The following is a 16,378-nucleotide window of genomic DNA, read 5'->3' on the forward strand; positions in this document are numbered from 1 at the left end:
CTCCACAGAGTGCCCTCCTTCGGCGATTTATATTCCGTCAGCGACACCAACTGCCTGGTGAGTCTGTGCGGCAGTACGTAGCTAATTTGCGAGGGCTAGCTAGCTCATGCAAGTTTGGCGCGCTTCAGGACGAGATGGTTCGCGACCAGCTAATCGAACACACCAACAACGCAAAGGTGCGTGAGACTCTCCTGCTGGAAAAAGACGATCTGCTGCTGTCCAGAGCAATTACCATCGCACTACAGGTTGAGGGAGCAGCTGAGTGTGCTGCTATGCTAAATACACAGCAAGTGGCCACCTCCAGTCAAGCTGCCAACGACTCCTCCCTCTACTCACGGCTGCCCCTCGGGACGCAACCCAACCAGAGCGAGGCGGGCGCCGACTCCACTGGGGACGTCTTGCAACTGCAACGACGGCGTTCTCGGCCCCACCCTCAACAGTCCTGTGGTAACTGTGGGTCTCGGTCTCATGTTTCAAGGGCTCAGAACTGCCCTGCCCGTGGCCAGACATGCCGTAGCTGCGGTAAGCACAATCACTTTGCCAACGTCTGTCGATCTTCCCCGGCTGGGTCAGAGGGCCACACCCCCCAGTCTTCAACCGCCGTCATTCACAAGGTGAGCTCTGGGCCAGTGTCGTTCAAATCATGCACAGTCAACATTAATGATGTGTGCATCCCCCTGCTGTTGGACACCGGTGCAAGTGTGTCTCTCCTGAATGTTGATACCTACAGTCAATTTTTCGGTTCACTGCCACTGTCCGCACCCTCAGCTGTCCTCTGTGGGTATGGTGACTCCAAAATCGATCTGGTTGGCTCTCTCCAAGTGACTGTCCGCTATGGAACCAAGCTGGTGCCCAATGCAGTTTTTCATGTGGCACGCCATGGGGCCAACCTGATGGGCCTGGACCTGTTCTCCCTCTTAGACACAAGGGGGGCAGCAATCCTGACTGTCGCCACACCTTGGCAGCAGAAGTGGCCATCGCTGTTTATGGGGCTGGGCTGCCTCTCCGCCTTCACCCATCAACCTCTCCTCAACCCTGCTGTGAAATCTGTCATCCAACCACTGCGCCGCATCCCGTTGGCTCTCCGTGATGGGGTTTCCGCCGAGCTGCAACAACTGCTGGAAGCTGGCATCATTGAACCGGTGGACGCGTCACCTTGGGTCTCAAACCTCGTGGTGGCTAAGAAGAAGTCGGGGGGCCTGCGTGTCTGCGTCGATCTATGTGCAGTAAATAAGGCAGTGGTCCCTGATAAGTATCCACTGCCCACCTCAGAAGAACTCACTGCTCAGTTCTATGGCTCTGAGGTGTTCTCCAAGCTCGACCTCAGACAGGGGTACTTACAGGTGCCCCTCCACCCCAGCAGCCGAAACCTCACAGCCTTTGTGACACATGCAGGAGTGTTTCGCTACACCAGGATGCCTTTCGGTCTCAGCTCCGCCCCTAGCTGCTTCCAGAAAATCATGGTCTCCGTGCTGGCTGGCATACTGGGCGTGGCCATTTATCTGGACGATATAGTGGTACACGGGCCCACCAGTGAAATCCACGACAAGCGCCTTAACATGGTCTTCGCAGCCCTGTCCAAGCACAAGCTAACTCTCAATGCTGAGAAATGTGTCCTCTCTGTGCCAGCCATCGACTTCGTGGGGTTCTGGCTGTCAGCGAGCGGTGTAACTCCACTACAATCCAACGTGGACGCCATTCAGGCCATCCCTGAGCCCAGCTCGGCCGCCCAGGTTGCCTCCTTCCTGGGTATGACAAGTTACTACCTGAGGTTTCTTCCCCAGTACTCTGCGACCACAGCCCCCCTGCGCCAGCTGCTGCGTAAGGACGAGCCACGGGTGTGGTCAAAGGCATGCAGTGACGCTGTGCGTGATCTCAAGACTCAACTGACTTCACCACCAGTGTTGGCTCACTTCAACATCTCCAGCTCCACCTTTGTGACCTGTGACGCATCAGCCACAGCGATAGGGGCCGTGCTGTCTCAAACCCAGAATGGTGTGGAGAAGCCCATTGCCTTCGCCTCCCGTGCCCTCAACCTGACCGAGCAGCGGTACTCCGTGGGTGAGCGTGAGGCGTTAGCCTGTATCTGGGCTTGTGAAAGGTGGCACCTCTACCTCTATGGCCGCTCCTTCACCCTCAGGACAGATCACCAGGCCCTGACAGCGCTGCTGTCCACATCTGGGACAGGCCACAAACCCCTGAGGCTGCACCGCTGGTCTGACCGCCTCCGCCAGTACAACTTCAGCCTGCAGTTCACCCCAGGCAGAGACAATGTTGTCGCTGACCTGCTCTCTCGCTCTGTCTCCACCCCAGCTCCACAGACGGACACTGACTGTGTGGAAAAGGACATTGTCCAAATGCTACACACACCCCTCCAGGCCACTGTCTCTCTGCAGGAGCTGAGGGCAGCCTCCGAACAGGACCCTGTCCTCTCCCAGCTCCGCACCTACATCCAGAACCGCTGGCCTCACAAGGTCCCAGAGGAGCTGGCTGCGTTCGCCCGAGTCAGACAGGAGCTCTCCTGCTGGAACGACACCTGCGTGGCACGTGGGTTTTGCACAGTGGTCCCAGCTGCTCTCCGTGCACGTGTTTTGAATACGGCGCATGAAGGCCACCTGGGCAATGTGAAACTGAAACAGCGCTGCCGAGACCTGGTGTGGTGGCCGGGGATAGACAGAGATATTGAGGCTCTGGTGAAGGACTGTTCTGCCTGCCTTGTGAGTGGCAAGACTGGCCACCAGGCTCCCCCACCCCTGCAACCTCTCGCCTGGCCCTCTCAGCCCTGGGAACACCTGCAGTTGGACATTTGTGGTGAGATCCATGGAGTTCCCCACCACCAACGCTTCATGGTGGTCGCCTACGCTCTACACTCAAAATGGCCTGAACTCACCACTTCCGGCACTGTGACCTCACAGATCATCATAGACTTCCTGGACTCTCTTTTCTCTCGCTGGGGCCTCCCAAAGGCCATCACCACTGACAACGGCCCTCAGCTGGTCTCTGCTGAGTTCACTGCTTATCTCGAAAGCAAGGGCATCCGTCATATACGCACTGCGTACTACCACCCCCAGGCCAATGGCGGCGTTGAACGTTTTCACCAGTCACTGAAGAACAGCCTCAGAGCACACATGGCCCAAGGGTGCTCTTTCACGCAGGCCATCCGTCACACTCTGCTGCACTATCGGGCCACACAGCACTCGACCACAGGCGTCTCCCCAGCCACTCTCATGCTAGGCCGGGAACTGTGCATGCCCCTTGACAGGCTCCGCCCCTCCACACCTCAGGCACCTCCCTCTGGGGTCAGAGCCTCAGTCACTCGTCAGCAGACGCGGATGAAGCAACGGTTTGACCAGTCAAAACGAACCAGGGTGCCAGACATCAATGTGTCAGACTGGGTCAGGGTGCGCAGGCCCCACAGGGACAATAAAATGGCTTCATACTGGTCCTCTCCTCTCCAAGTCACCCGTCAGCTGGGCCCAGCCACTTACCTCCTCAGCGATGGCACTCGGTGGCACTCCAGTCGTCTACGGAAGGTGTCAGCTCCGCCACACACAGCTGGTGACACAACCATAGCCATTCCCTCAGCATGGCGAGACGCCCCGGGGCTTCATGCAGCTCCTACACGGGCCCCAGACATTTCTGGGCCTCAGCTTCCCCTGCCATCTCCCTCCCCACCTCGGCCTGCCCAGCCTCAGGCCGCCCCGCGACCTGTTCGCACACGTTTACGCCCTGGCCACCTAGAGGACTTTGTGTCAACCTTTCATGTTTGAAATCCTGCCGGGGGGGGGGGGGGGAATGTTATGTATGCACACATCGACAGTGCTGCATTTGATTTGGTGCTGTTCTATTGTGCTGGGATCGATTGGTGATGCCTGCGGGCTCTGGGTTGTTTGATCGGGTCTGCCTTTGATGCTGTGTCAGTCTAAATAAAGAATGCCACGGAGAGGTTGTGTCGAGCGACAGCGCTGTGTCCTGACGTGATTTAAAAATACAATACTATGAGCGTCAGTTTCAAAGGTCCCCTGGGAGCACTAATCCAGCCTTAGTTAGGCACATTCAAGTCAGAGACATTGACCCTGGTGCTTATCTTGACATTTTAGCACAATCTATACACACAGCAGTGAATTTCAGCTAAGTGCTGCTTCTATGGTTATAACTGTGTTATTACAACCATGGATTGTCATAGGTTTGGCTACTTGATACGATATCAGTCACAACCCCCGGCTATGCCCTTCCACCTCCACATTCAAATTCTTCCATTGAGGAGAGGAGTATTTGAGCAAAAGACACATTGAAAGAGAGAGAGAGGATACAGCTATCCAGAGAGACTGACCAAAGTTACATATTTTTGTATTTTTCAGTAGCTCTTGTTAGTGGTTTTTTTACATAGTTTTTGTTTGATTTTCCATAGTTTTTGATAGTGGTTAGATGTCTTTGGTTTCACTCACACTTCCCTCCATGGTTGCTGTTGACTCGAGTGTTGTCCAGAATAGACTGATCTTTCTCCAAAGGTAAAACAAAACTGTGGGCCATGGTCTGATACTCGTAGCCCATCCCAACATTTTCCCCAGATTCTGGGGAAAATCTCGGGTGGGGCCGTGGTCTGTCTAAACTGGAATGTTTTGTTGATCTGTAACACAGAGAGGCACCTTGAAGTTCAGATCAATTTCTTTTTTGCACCTACCAGAGAAAAAATACAGAGTGAGAGAGGAAAAAATGGAGAGAAAGGGAGAGATAGTGAAAGAGACTGAAGGACAAAGTAAAAGGGAGAGAAAGAGACTGAGAAAAGAGAGTGAATGCGATGGAGAGAGAGAGAGAGAGAGAGAGAGAGAGAGAGAGAGAGAGAGAGAGAGAGAGAGAGAGAGAGAGAGAGAGAGAGAGAGAGAGAGAGAGAGAGAGAGAGAGAGAGAGAGAGAGAGAGAGAGAGAGAGAGAGAGAGAGAGAGAGAGAGAGAGAGGAGCAGCAGCAGCAGCAGAAATGAGGAGAGAATCAGAAACCAGAGTTTATGAGCACATGTGAGAGGATTGAAATAGGTCACTTCTTTCCTCCACCTAGTTTCGATCTCCATTCACAACATTAATATTACAGCACATGCAGTACAGTACAGTGCAATTCACAGTGGTGGTGAGGCATTCAGGAGAAAGGGCCAGTGCACATCACATGGATGCTTCACATCCTTTCACATGTGCACATCATATGAATGCCTCACATCCTTTCACATGTGATGTTATTTGACTTATGATGGCCAGTATCTATTTATATCCATTTTCCCCCCAACGTGTTGTTGTTGTTTCTTTCCACTAATAGTCACTGTTTGGATGAAACATCACATTAGTCTCAACGTATCTTTGCATATCAATATTCTGCAATTGTGATGACCTAATTTCCTTGCAGCGGTAAACTTTGATCTCACTTAATCCAATCTACACGTTTAGCAGGTGCTGTTAGCAATGCCTGGAGGAGAGCCTAGTAAATGTACTGGCCTTTGCACAGAAATTAACACTTTCTCAAAAGGAAAAAGTCCAAATGCGATGTACAAATTGATGTGAAATGTGCAATTAATTTGTTTGAAAACCTTTTGATCCACTGACAAACAGAGGACCTTTGTTTCTCAGGTTTATTGCAGAGAGAGAGAGTAACAAACTCACAAATATGAGGAACATTTATTTGACATTTCATTCCATGCACCTGCGCACATGAAATGAAACAAAATATTGTTTCCCCCAAGCCCACAGCAGTGCAACACAAAGACAAAAATATATGGAGCTTTAGTGAAAGTTCAGTCAGGAAGACTATCTTTTGCACACATAGGCCTGTAGTTATATTCCTTATTTTATCCTGCCATTCTCATCTCTCATGCATGCTCACTCATAATTTATTTCCCTTGCTGTCAGTTTGGGGCTGTCAATTGAGATATCAGCTTATCACATCACTTGTTCTCATCTATCCAGTAGCACAGCGACACACATACCTGCATGGTTAGCCTATCATCTTACTGCTGTCTTTTTAACTCTTTCTCTCGCTGCCTCTAATGTGTTTGTGCTACTGTTTTGTGCAAATCGATCATTGTGCAGCTCATGCATGGCAAGGTTACATTTTGCTTTTTTGCTAATTCTTGGGCTGTCATCTTTGATGTCATACTCAGAAACTGGTCTGATCAATGTTGACTTACTTGAAATGGCTTCTATCTCATCAGCAACTCGGCGCAGTACTCGGATTGCGTTACGATAAAAAGATAAACGGGTTCAGAAATTCTGGAGATGTTAAAAGCCCCAGGTATTACTCTGGCTCTCTTGACACTTCAAGCTTTGGCTAATTAAGTGGTTTGCGAAACTCCAGTTCGTGATGAGCCCCCTGCAACCTCTGGCTCTACAGCAGCTCCTGGTTGCAAACGTACAAAGAAAACTCATCGTCTAGCTCCTCAAGCCAAGCATAAGAATGTCTCTGCCAGCTATGTGCATCCTGATCAACCAAATGCTGCCATTCATCCATCAGATAATGCTCTCACATCAACTCTCCGGTCTCTGGTAAATAGTATTCATGCAATTGATGCTCACCTCCAGTGTCTAGAGAACACCCGAGCCCCATCATCCTCCTCTGCGATGCCAATTTCCTCTCAAATCCCATAAATTTGTGCACCGGCACCTGCTCGTCAGCCATCCATTTCCACCACAAGTTCCCCAGCTACGCCACAGCACTCCCTGGCCTCTGCTGTTTCTGCTTCTATGCTAGGTAGGACTTATATTCCTTTTGCAGCTACACTATATGGATAAAAGTATTTGGACACCTGGCCATTACACCTACAAGAGCTTTTATGACATCGCACTCTAAATCCATAGGCACTAATATGGAGTTGGTCCCCCCCTTTGCAGCTATAACGGCTTATTCTTTTTGCCCATTCAACCAGAAGAGCATTTGTGAGGTCAGGTACTGATGTTGGACAAAAAGACCTAGCTCGCAATCTCTGTTCTAATTCATCCCAAAGGTGTTCAGTGGGGTTGAGGTCAGGGCTCTGTGTGGGCAAGTCAAGTTCATCCACACCAAACTCACCCAACCATGTCTTAATGGACCTTGCTTTGTGCACTGGGGCACAGTCATGCTGGAAAAGAAAAGGGCCATCCCCAAACTGTTCCCACAAAGTTGGAAGCATAGAATTGTCCAAAATGTCTTGGTATGCTGAAGCATTAAGATTTTCCTTCATTGGAACTAAGGGGCCTAGCCCAATCACTGAAAAACAATCCCATACCATTATCCCTCCTCCACCAAACTTTACAGTTGGCACAATGCAGTCAGGCAGATAACGTTCTCCTGGCATCTGCCAAACCCAGACTCGTCCATCAGACTGCCAGACAGAGAAGCGTGATTCGTCACTCCACAGAACACGTTTCCAGTGGCAGCGTGCTTTACACCACTTCATCCGACGCTTGGCATTGTGCTTGGCGATGTAAGGCTTGCATGCAGCTGCTCAGCCATGGAAACCCATTCCATGGAGCTGCCGGCGCACAGTTTTTGTGCTGATGTTAATGCCGGAGGAAGTTTGGAACTCTGCAGTTATTGAGTCGACAGAACGTTGGCGACTTTTACGCACTATGCGCATCAGCACTCGTTGACCCCGCTGTGTGACTTTAAGTGGTCTGCCACTTTATGGCTGAGTTGCTGTTGTTCCTAAACACTTCAACTTTTCAATAATACCACTTACAGTTGACCGTGGAATATCTAGCAGGGAGGAAACTTCACGAATTTCACGAACAAATGTTTGTAAATGCAGACTACATGGTTAACTGCTTGATTTTATACATTTGTGGCAATGGGTCTGGATGAAACACCTGAATTCAATGATTAAGACGTGTGTCCCAATACTTTTGTACACACACACACACACACACACACACACACACACACACACACACACACACACACACACACACATATATATATGTGTGTGTATATATATATATATATATATATATATATATATATTGATTGTAGTGTATATATACACTGCTCAAAAAAATAAAGGGAACACATAAGCAATGCAATGTAGCTCCAAGTCAATCACACTTTTGAGATATCAACCTGTCCAGTTAGGAAGCAACACTGATTTGTGAATCAATTTCACCTGTTGGTAAATTGTCTAATTTCCACCAGGTGGAAATTAGACAATTTGCAAGACAACCCCTATAAAAGGAATGGATTTGCAGGTGGTGGCCACAGACCATTTGTCTGTCCTCATCTTTTCTGGCCGATCTTTGGTTAGTTTTTCATTTTGCTAGTGCCCTCACCACTAGAGGTGGCATGAGGTGGTATCTGCAACCTACAGAAGTTGCTCAGGTAGTGCAGCTCATCCAGGATGGCACATCAATGCGTGCTGTGGCAAGAAGATTTGATGTGTCTCCCAGCACAGTGTCCAGAGCATGGAGGAGGTACCAGGAGACAGGCCAGTACACCAGGAGACGTGAAGGGGGCCGCAGGAGGACAACAACCCCGCAGCAGGACCGCTATCTGGTCCTTCGTGCAAGGAGGAACAGGAGGAGCACTGCCGGAGCCCTACAAAACGACCTTCAACAGGCCACTAATGTGCAGGTTTCTGCTCAAACAGTGAGAAACAGAATACATGAGGATGGTATGAGGGCCCGACGTCCACAATTGGGGCCTGTGCTCACAGCCCAACACCGTGCAGCCCGATTGACCTTTGCCAGAGAACATCTTGGTTGGCAGATTCGCCATTGGCGCCCTGTGCTCTTCACAGATGAGAGCAGGTTCACACTGAACACATGTGACAGACGTGAGAGAGTCTGGAGACGCTGTGGAGAACGTTCTGCTGCCTGCAACATCCTCCAGCATGACCGGTTTGGCGGTGGGTCAGTGATGGTCTGGGGAGGCATATCCTTGGAGGGCCGCACAGACCTCTACGTGCTAGCCAGAGGTACCATGACTGCCAGTAGGTACCGGGATGAGATACTCAGACCCATTGTCAGACCATATGCTGGTGCAGTGGGCCCTGGGTTCCTGCTCATGCATGACAATGCTCGTCCTCATGTGGCCAGAGTGTGTCAGCAGTTCCTGTATGTCGAGGGCATTGATGCTATGGACTGGCCTGCACGTTCCCCAGACCTGAGTCCAATCGAGCACCTCTGGGACATCATGTCTCGTACCATCTGCCAACGCGATGTCACACCACAGACTGTCCAGGAGTTGACCGATGCCCTGATCCAGGTCTGGGAGGAGATCCCTCAGGAGACCATCCGTCGTCTCATCAGGAGCATGCCCAGACGTTGTAGGGAGTGCATACAGGCACGTGGAGGCCACACACACTACTGAGCCTCATTTTGAATCGTCTTGAAGAATTTCCACAGAAGTTGGATCAGCCTATGTTCTCATTTTCCACTTTGATTTTGAGTATGATTCTGAATCCAGACCTTAATGGGCTAATGATTTTGATTTCCATTGATCATTCTTAGGTTATTTTGCTCTAAACACATTCCTCTGTCTAATAAATAAACATTTTCAGCTGAAATATTTCTTTCATCGAGGTCTATATTGTGTTTTTAGGTGTTCCCTTTATTTTTTTGAGCAGTGTAGATTGTTTAGGTCACTCAGCAAATTTTAGAAATAGGGAGCTATTTCTACAATCTGCCGAGTGACCTAAATCAATGTGACATAATTATTAGCTTGCTAACTATCCTGCTGCTAGCTACCTCACATGCATTAACATGCACATGCGATGCACTAACATGCACGTGCACTGGACCGGACCGGCTTCCAAAACAAAGAACAGAGAAACTCGAATACAACTCACAGAGGGAGTGTGACTTCATTCTCTGCTCAGGACGCCATTACTGCCCTATCTCTTTACATAGCAAATAGCTGTTTGCTGCTACATTAATATGCGAAATATCGTATATAGCACCTTTAAGTCTTTGCACTAGATGTCTCTCATTATTCCATGTAATGGCACAGAGTCACTTCAGAGAGGTAGGTGATAGCTAATGGTGCTCTTACAGACAAAAGAGAGTGGGGACTGGGCTGAGTAGGTGAAACGAAGCTGCTTATGAGGTGGTTTGCCTGTTTTTGTGTGTGTGGGGGGTGGGTTATCCATATACAGCTATGTGTGCATGAGTGCTAAAACGCTAAGCACCTAAGATCGTGTGTGTGTGTTACTGCTGTCACATTATATTCGAATATCGAATTTAATTTCGAATTTGCATAAAAACACGAGATTCGAACGTAAATGGGGAAATTCGAATTAAATAAATAAATAAATACATTGATTGTACTTTAAAATTATTAATTAATGTCAAAAATGCCGAAAGTAGGCTACGGCAAGAATTCCAGCTCTAATTACCCATAAGTCCATTACCCATAAGTCCATGGAGCGGAAACGTAGGCCTAGGCTGCAGCCAGAAACGAGAAAATGGAGGAATTTGGTGCTGCCGACAACGAGCCCGATGATCAGCATACCAGAAAGATCGTCACTCCAGAGAATCTTAGGAGTGCGATTTGGATTTTGGACTGTAAATGGAAAGACTGAAAACAAGGACAAGGTACTATGCAAACTATGTGAGCATGAACTAGCATACCATAGTTCCACGACCAACCTATAGCATATCAGCTCCTTCACGCCTCAGGGCGCCTACGCTTCCGATGGCCTTACGGTCGCTCCATCCCACTTCTGACACCAATGTAGCGAATTCGGGGGGACAACGCAACCACAGGAACTGCCGCGGCCGGGAAGAGAACCCGTATCACCCGCACCGCAGGAGGCATCGTTAACTGCTCGACTAAAGGGTCAGACCCGCCAGCCAGCGGCCAGCGTGTCTTCTTATCCATGCACGTTACAGTACATATGAAATGATCTGCAGGGCATCGGAACAACAGGCAGCTGTTGCAGCTGTAATATTAGAGAAAAAATGGTCAAATCTCGAACTAACCACAACTGAATGGTCCATGGTCGAACAGATGCGTGAAATACTTAGACCGTTCAAGATTGCGACTGAGGCTTTGTCAACTAACAAATATCCCTCAGCTTCTGCTGTATTGCCTTTACAGCATGTACTACTGTGTCAAATTGGCTCACCCATTCCTAATGCAATGCCCAGCTTGAGGGAAATGACCGCAAAGATCGACACAGATTTGAGGAAGCGTTATGAAAAAAATAATCAAGCAACATTCATGTTATTGAATAAAGCAGCATACCTGGATCCCCGCTTTCATAGTTTAATGCATTTATCAGAGGAACAGAAGGACCAAGTGCACGCAAACATTAAAGAAGAAATGGCCGTGAGATTTGAAAGTGGGACAGATGAGCATTCGTTAAGCTCAGACACTCATGCACGAAAAACGGCCCTGACGGCAATGGGCGATCTGTTTGGAGAAACATACAAGGGAAGGGGCGAGACGAGAGACGACCGAGAAAATGTACTGCACCAAGAGATGTGGTCCTGCCGAAGAGAGACAACGATGCCAGCAGACAGCAATCCTCTTCTATGGTGGAAGACGCTGGGTAGCGCAAAATATCCCCACCTGGCGCAGCTTGCAAGAAAGTAGCTGAGTGTTCCCGGGACATCAGTGCGTTCTGAGCGAGTCTTTTCCACAGCTGGGAATATTGTTAACAAAAAGCGCTCCGCTCTTGACACTGAACACGTTAACCAGTTGATATTCCTGGTGAATAATTTGTAGCCTCCCAGTCCAGTTAGGCCTATGTGTAGGCTATGTATAATCGTATTTACAAAGGCCACATAACCCACTATTTTTTATTTTATTATTACTATTATTATTTATTTTAGTTATTTAGTTTGGTGGGCTTGCCTAGGCTACTTATAGGCCACGTTCTGTTAGTAGCCTACGTTACATTGCCATGGCAGCGCTGAATGCAGCCCAATTGCCGTGAGGATTATTGACATTATTATTACTTTTTTGAGAAGCATACTCTGTGGTAATTGTTTTTGAAAATATGGCAACATTTGACTTCATAATTTGCATTAAACTTCACTAATTATTTCGACCGAAATATGTTGTCTGTCTGCTTGTCCCCTCTTGTGGATACAAATGGTAAAACGCATGATCAAAATAATTACTGGTCAATAAATTACGGGTTATTTTTAGTCTTGCCATTTTAAAGACCGTTTTTTACGTGGAAATTCGAATCCAAATTCGAATATGGGTACAATTCTGCCACGAATATCGAATATGTTTTTTTCTTAAAGTGACAGCCCTAGTGTGTGTGTGTGTGCGCGTGCACGTGCACACGCATAATTGTGGGTTCGTGTATGTATACTATCCGTGCGTTTGTGTGCATGAAAGTGTGCATACTAGCACATTTTGTGTATGCTAAGTCCCGTTTATGAATATATGAGTTTGAATGTGCAAACATGCAGATGTGTATGTAGAGATTCCTTTGTAAACATACTCAATGTTGGCCACTGACAAAAGGGCTGTGGCTGATTTGCTGAACTGAAAGCCAAATATCCCGTTCAATCAACATGGCCAACCATCATTGTTTAGCCTTATGGCTAAAGTAGCTTGCTTTTAAAAAAGTGTGTAAGGTTGAGAGTCGATAGCATCTTCTAGATACATAACATGTTCCAGAACCTAAATAACAAAAGAAGATTCAGGTTTGCAGAGCCTTTTCTCAGCCCTTTCTTTCTCGTTCATGTTAGATGCTGTTTACTCTTACTAGTGGATAGAGGACATAACAAGTGACAAATCTTATTCATGTAAACCATTTTTGGTCTAACGTATATGTTTCTTTCTCTTCCCCATCTGGCTTTACCAAACCAAAACTAACTAATCAGTTACTTCAAATAATGCTTAGCTCATTGCACATGCTAAATAAATTTACCATCACTTGATTCTTTCATATTCTTGGTTTATTCATTGTTATTTTCTGTTTCTGGATTAATGTACAAGTCTTCAAATTATATATACATTGTTCATGAATATTACCTATACTATCTCCTCTCTGTCTCCTCTTCTCTCATTTTTCCATTTAATTTTTTCTTTTGTTTATTGATCCGCTCTCTCTGAAAAACCAAGTCTCATTCTCCCTTTCTCTCTTTTAATATCGCTTGTTTCTCCCTTACTTTATCAACTCTTATGGCTGCAGTACCCTCTCCACAACCTCTCAGAAGGTGGGAACCATTTGTGAAAAACAAAAGTTTTCTACTGCCCTAAGAGCTTTTACAATATCAAGTGCCCTTCATTTCATATGACACATCATTCTCTCGCTCTCTCTCTCTCTCTCTCTCTCTCTCTCTCCCCCGCCAGACAGTGGGAATGCCTGAGGCAATGACATACCAACTGCCCCTTTACCCAGCCTTCTGACCCACACACACACACACACACACACACACACACACACAGAAACATATTATTGTTATTCCAAAAACACCCCAAAATAGCCCTCTATCTATCATAGACAATTCTGCTGTTCCATGGCACGACCTTGGCTGCTGGGATTTATGCTCTCTCTCTCGCTCTCTCTCTCTCTCTCTCTCTCTCTCTCTCTCTCTCTCTCACACACACTCCAGCGGTGACAGCATGGGTGAGTGGGGAGGCTGACAGAGCGAGTTGCTGTCAACAATAGACAGTCCCTGTCTGAGACACATTCATCTGACAAGGAATGACGTGCTCTTCAACACACACAAAGGCACATACAATAAATGAACTTTTCACTGACATTACCCCCCCCCCAGATACTGCAAAATACACACTGATATCAGAGACACTGTAAATACTGACTTACCTTCACTAATTTGAACACTATCTTCAGTGTTTTCACCCACTTCTGTTGTAACCGGTTAACAAACCTGAGAGAGGAGAAAACGAGACCAAGACAGAGTCAATATATCCAACTCTATTTAAAAAATAAAGTGAACATATGTTTCCTTAATTGATCTAAATCCAACCTTCCTCACAGAGGTGATTCACATTTCCTGTCAGCTGTCTGGCAGCTATTCCCCCCATGTACAACATGCATCAAGGGACATTGAAGGTCTAAATAATTGACCGCCTGTCTGTCAGTGTTCAAGACATGGGATAAAAGATAAAGGATGTGATCATCTTTACCAGCTCCTCCTGAAGTGGAATAGGTCTGTGGTAAATGCTAAACCGTAGCCCTTTTTTTTTCATTTTGAATGTCAATATTTGTTGAAACTAAGTGTAAGGCCTTGTTCAGTTATGCAGAAAATGGAAATAAGACAGTTGTGAGAAATAACACCTCGATCTCTCTAGTCAGATATGCTGACTTCCCAATAATCTTTGCTTGCCAAGGCCCAGGAAAAAAAGCATGAACTGAGCAGACAGTTCCTCCATGCACAGCGAATACACAAGCCCCAGGACTGTCTGTCTCTGTGTGTGTGTGTGTGTGTGTGTGTGTGTGTGTGTGTGTGTGTGTGTGTGTGTGTGTGTGTGTGTGTGTGTGTGCAAATGTTTTCCTATATTGGCTTACAAAGGCATCCGTCTGTATGCCAGCTATTGCCCTAGGTTCACAAGATGCTCATCGGGGAGAAAGAGAGGAAGAGAGGAAGAAAGGATGGAGAGACTCTAGAATATTTCTCTATTTTTATATGTTGCCTGTGCTGCTGTTGCTGCACACACACACACACGTACACACACACACACATAAATGTACACACACACACACACACACACACACACACACACACACACACACACACACACACACACAAGCACATGCAGACGCAGACTGCCTGGAGGAGTGCAAACTGTAGAGAGGCCACAACGGGAATGCAAGTACACACACACACACACTTTAAATTGATTTTCTGAAAGGAATAATCTCAGCTAGACACTAAAAGGGCAATGAAGTACTCTTGCCAGACATGACAAGTCAGAAAATAATCAATATTTTTGGGTCACAACTACTAACTTCTTCTTGTTTGACAACACTTTCCAAACCATTTTCCAGACTGTGTAGTCAGGGGTTGGCAAAAAAGAACATGTACTGCTAGCTGATCAGCACTGAGCCAACGTCCAAGTGCTAATGGAGGAGAAAAAAAACAAAACAAAACAAATCAAGCGCTTTCAGTTCATGGCATGAATAAATGTACAACCCAGTCGCCAGAATAAAATGTTGGCATTTTACATCTCTGCAAACCACAGATACGTTAAAATCTCGACGTTTCTGAACTGAAAATACATTTCATATCAATATTTCAACTTATTTTAAAACAAAGAAACCAACAAACAAAATAACTTTCATTTTAAGTGTTGAGCCCCCAAAGGGCTCACTGAAAGTAAGCCTAGGTCTAGGCTGCGTCCATTAAAATTTCAAATCAAAATTTGTTGTAGGACTAAATCGATTACATCGTTGGAGAGAACTCAACCTGTAAAGTACCATTATGTCAGTCTGAAGATTGTAAATGGCTCCTGCTTTGAAATATTGACCTTTGAACCTTGACCTCAGTGCATGTTGGAAAGCGTGTCATTTAGCGACAGAAGGGAATACAGACTATAGATAGAAGTGCTCAACTAATTAGTTAAGCACTCAACTAATTAGTTGAGGACTTCTAACAACACCACTGACAGTTTCAGGAAAAAACGATCTCTATCTACACATATATATATATATATATATATATATATATATATATATATATATATATATACAGAATATATCAAATATTTACTGCAGCTGCAAAAAATTACACTGCTTTTAGATGGTTTATTTGAAAAAAAGCATACAAATGCTGATTTATTTAGGATATTTTAGCAAGTATTATAGAAACCCATTTTGGGGTTGTGTTCAATGTCAGAAACGTTACATTCCAATAATTTTCTGGCAAGATCTGAAACTTCGTAATAACTAACAAACTTCAGCTCATATGCATTCACTGAACAAAGTGAAAATAAGATGTAAATTCCTCGCTAGAAATGTTAGCAAAATACATTTTAATGCAGAAACTATCTAAGAATATTGCATTTTCCACTGAGAATAAAAGGAATGTCAGCCTTATTTTTTCTCTTCCCAGGCATAAACTTGAGAGTCATGTGACATGGACGCAGGCTCCACCAACATTGGCTATAAATTGAAATCTTGGTATGAAATGTACTTTTGGTTCAGAAATATCAAAGTTTTAACGTATCTTTGGTTTGCAGAAATGTAAAATGCCAACATTTTATTCTGGCGACTGGGTTGAAATTGAGGATATCTGCTTCCATGTCAAGGTAGTTGGCATTTTGAGACATTAGCAACTTTTAAGTTTTCCCAGAACCATGAGGTATCGTACGTTCAAATAAATAGCCTTGAGAGATAAAGTGACAATTAAAAACACCAATCTTTTCACTTCTTATCATTAATTGAACCCTGTTGCGTAGCAACCTGGTGAGGAAGGGAGAAAGGACTAGGATTAAGTAA

At 46.2% G+C, this 16,378-nt stretch overlaps 1 protein-coding gene across 1 annotated transcript in view; it reads right to left on the minus strand.

Annotated features, from left to right (window-relative positions):
- nfasca (neurofascin homolog (chicken) a) overlaps positions 1-16,378 on the minus strand; it is a 136,584-nt gene that overhangs the window by 95,890 nt on the left and 24,316 nt on the right. The window contains exon 2 of the mRNA XM_056274992.1: positions 13,745-13,808. The gene's annotated coding sequence lies outside the window, so the exon portion shown is untranslated. The remainder of the gene's footprint in view (positions 1-13,744; positions 13,809-16,378) is intronic.

This window comes from Lampris incognitus, chromosome 2 (assembly GCF_029633865.1).
Source record: "Lampris incognitus isolate fLamInc1 chromosome 2, fLamInc1.hap2, whole genome shotgun sequence".
In the NCBI taxonomy this organism is placed as follows: domain Eukaryota; kingdom Metazoa; phylum Chordata; class Actinopteri; order Lampriformes; family Lampridae; genus Lampris; species Lampris incognitus.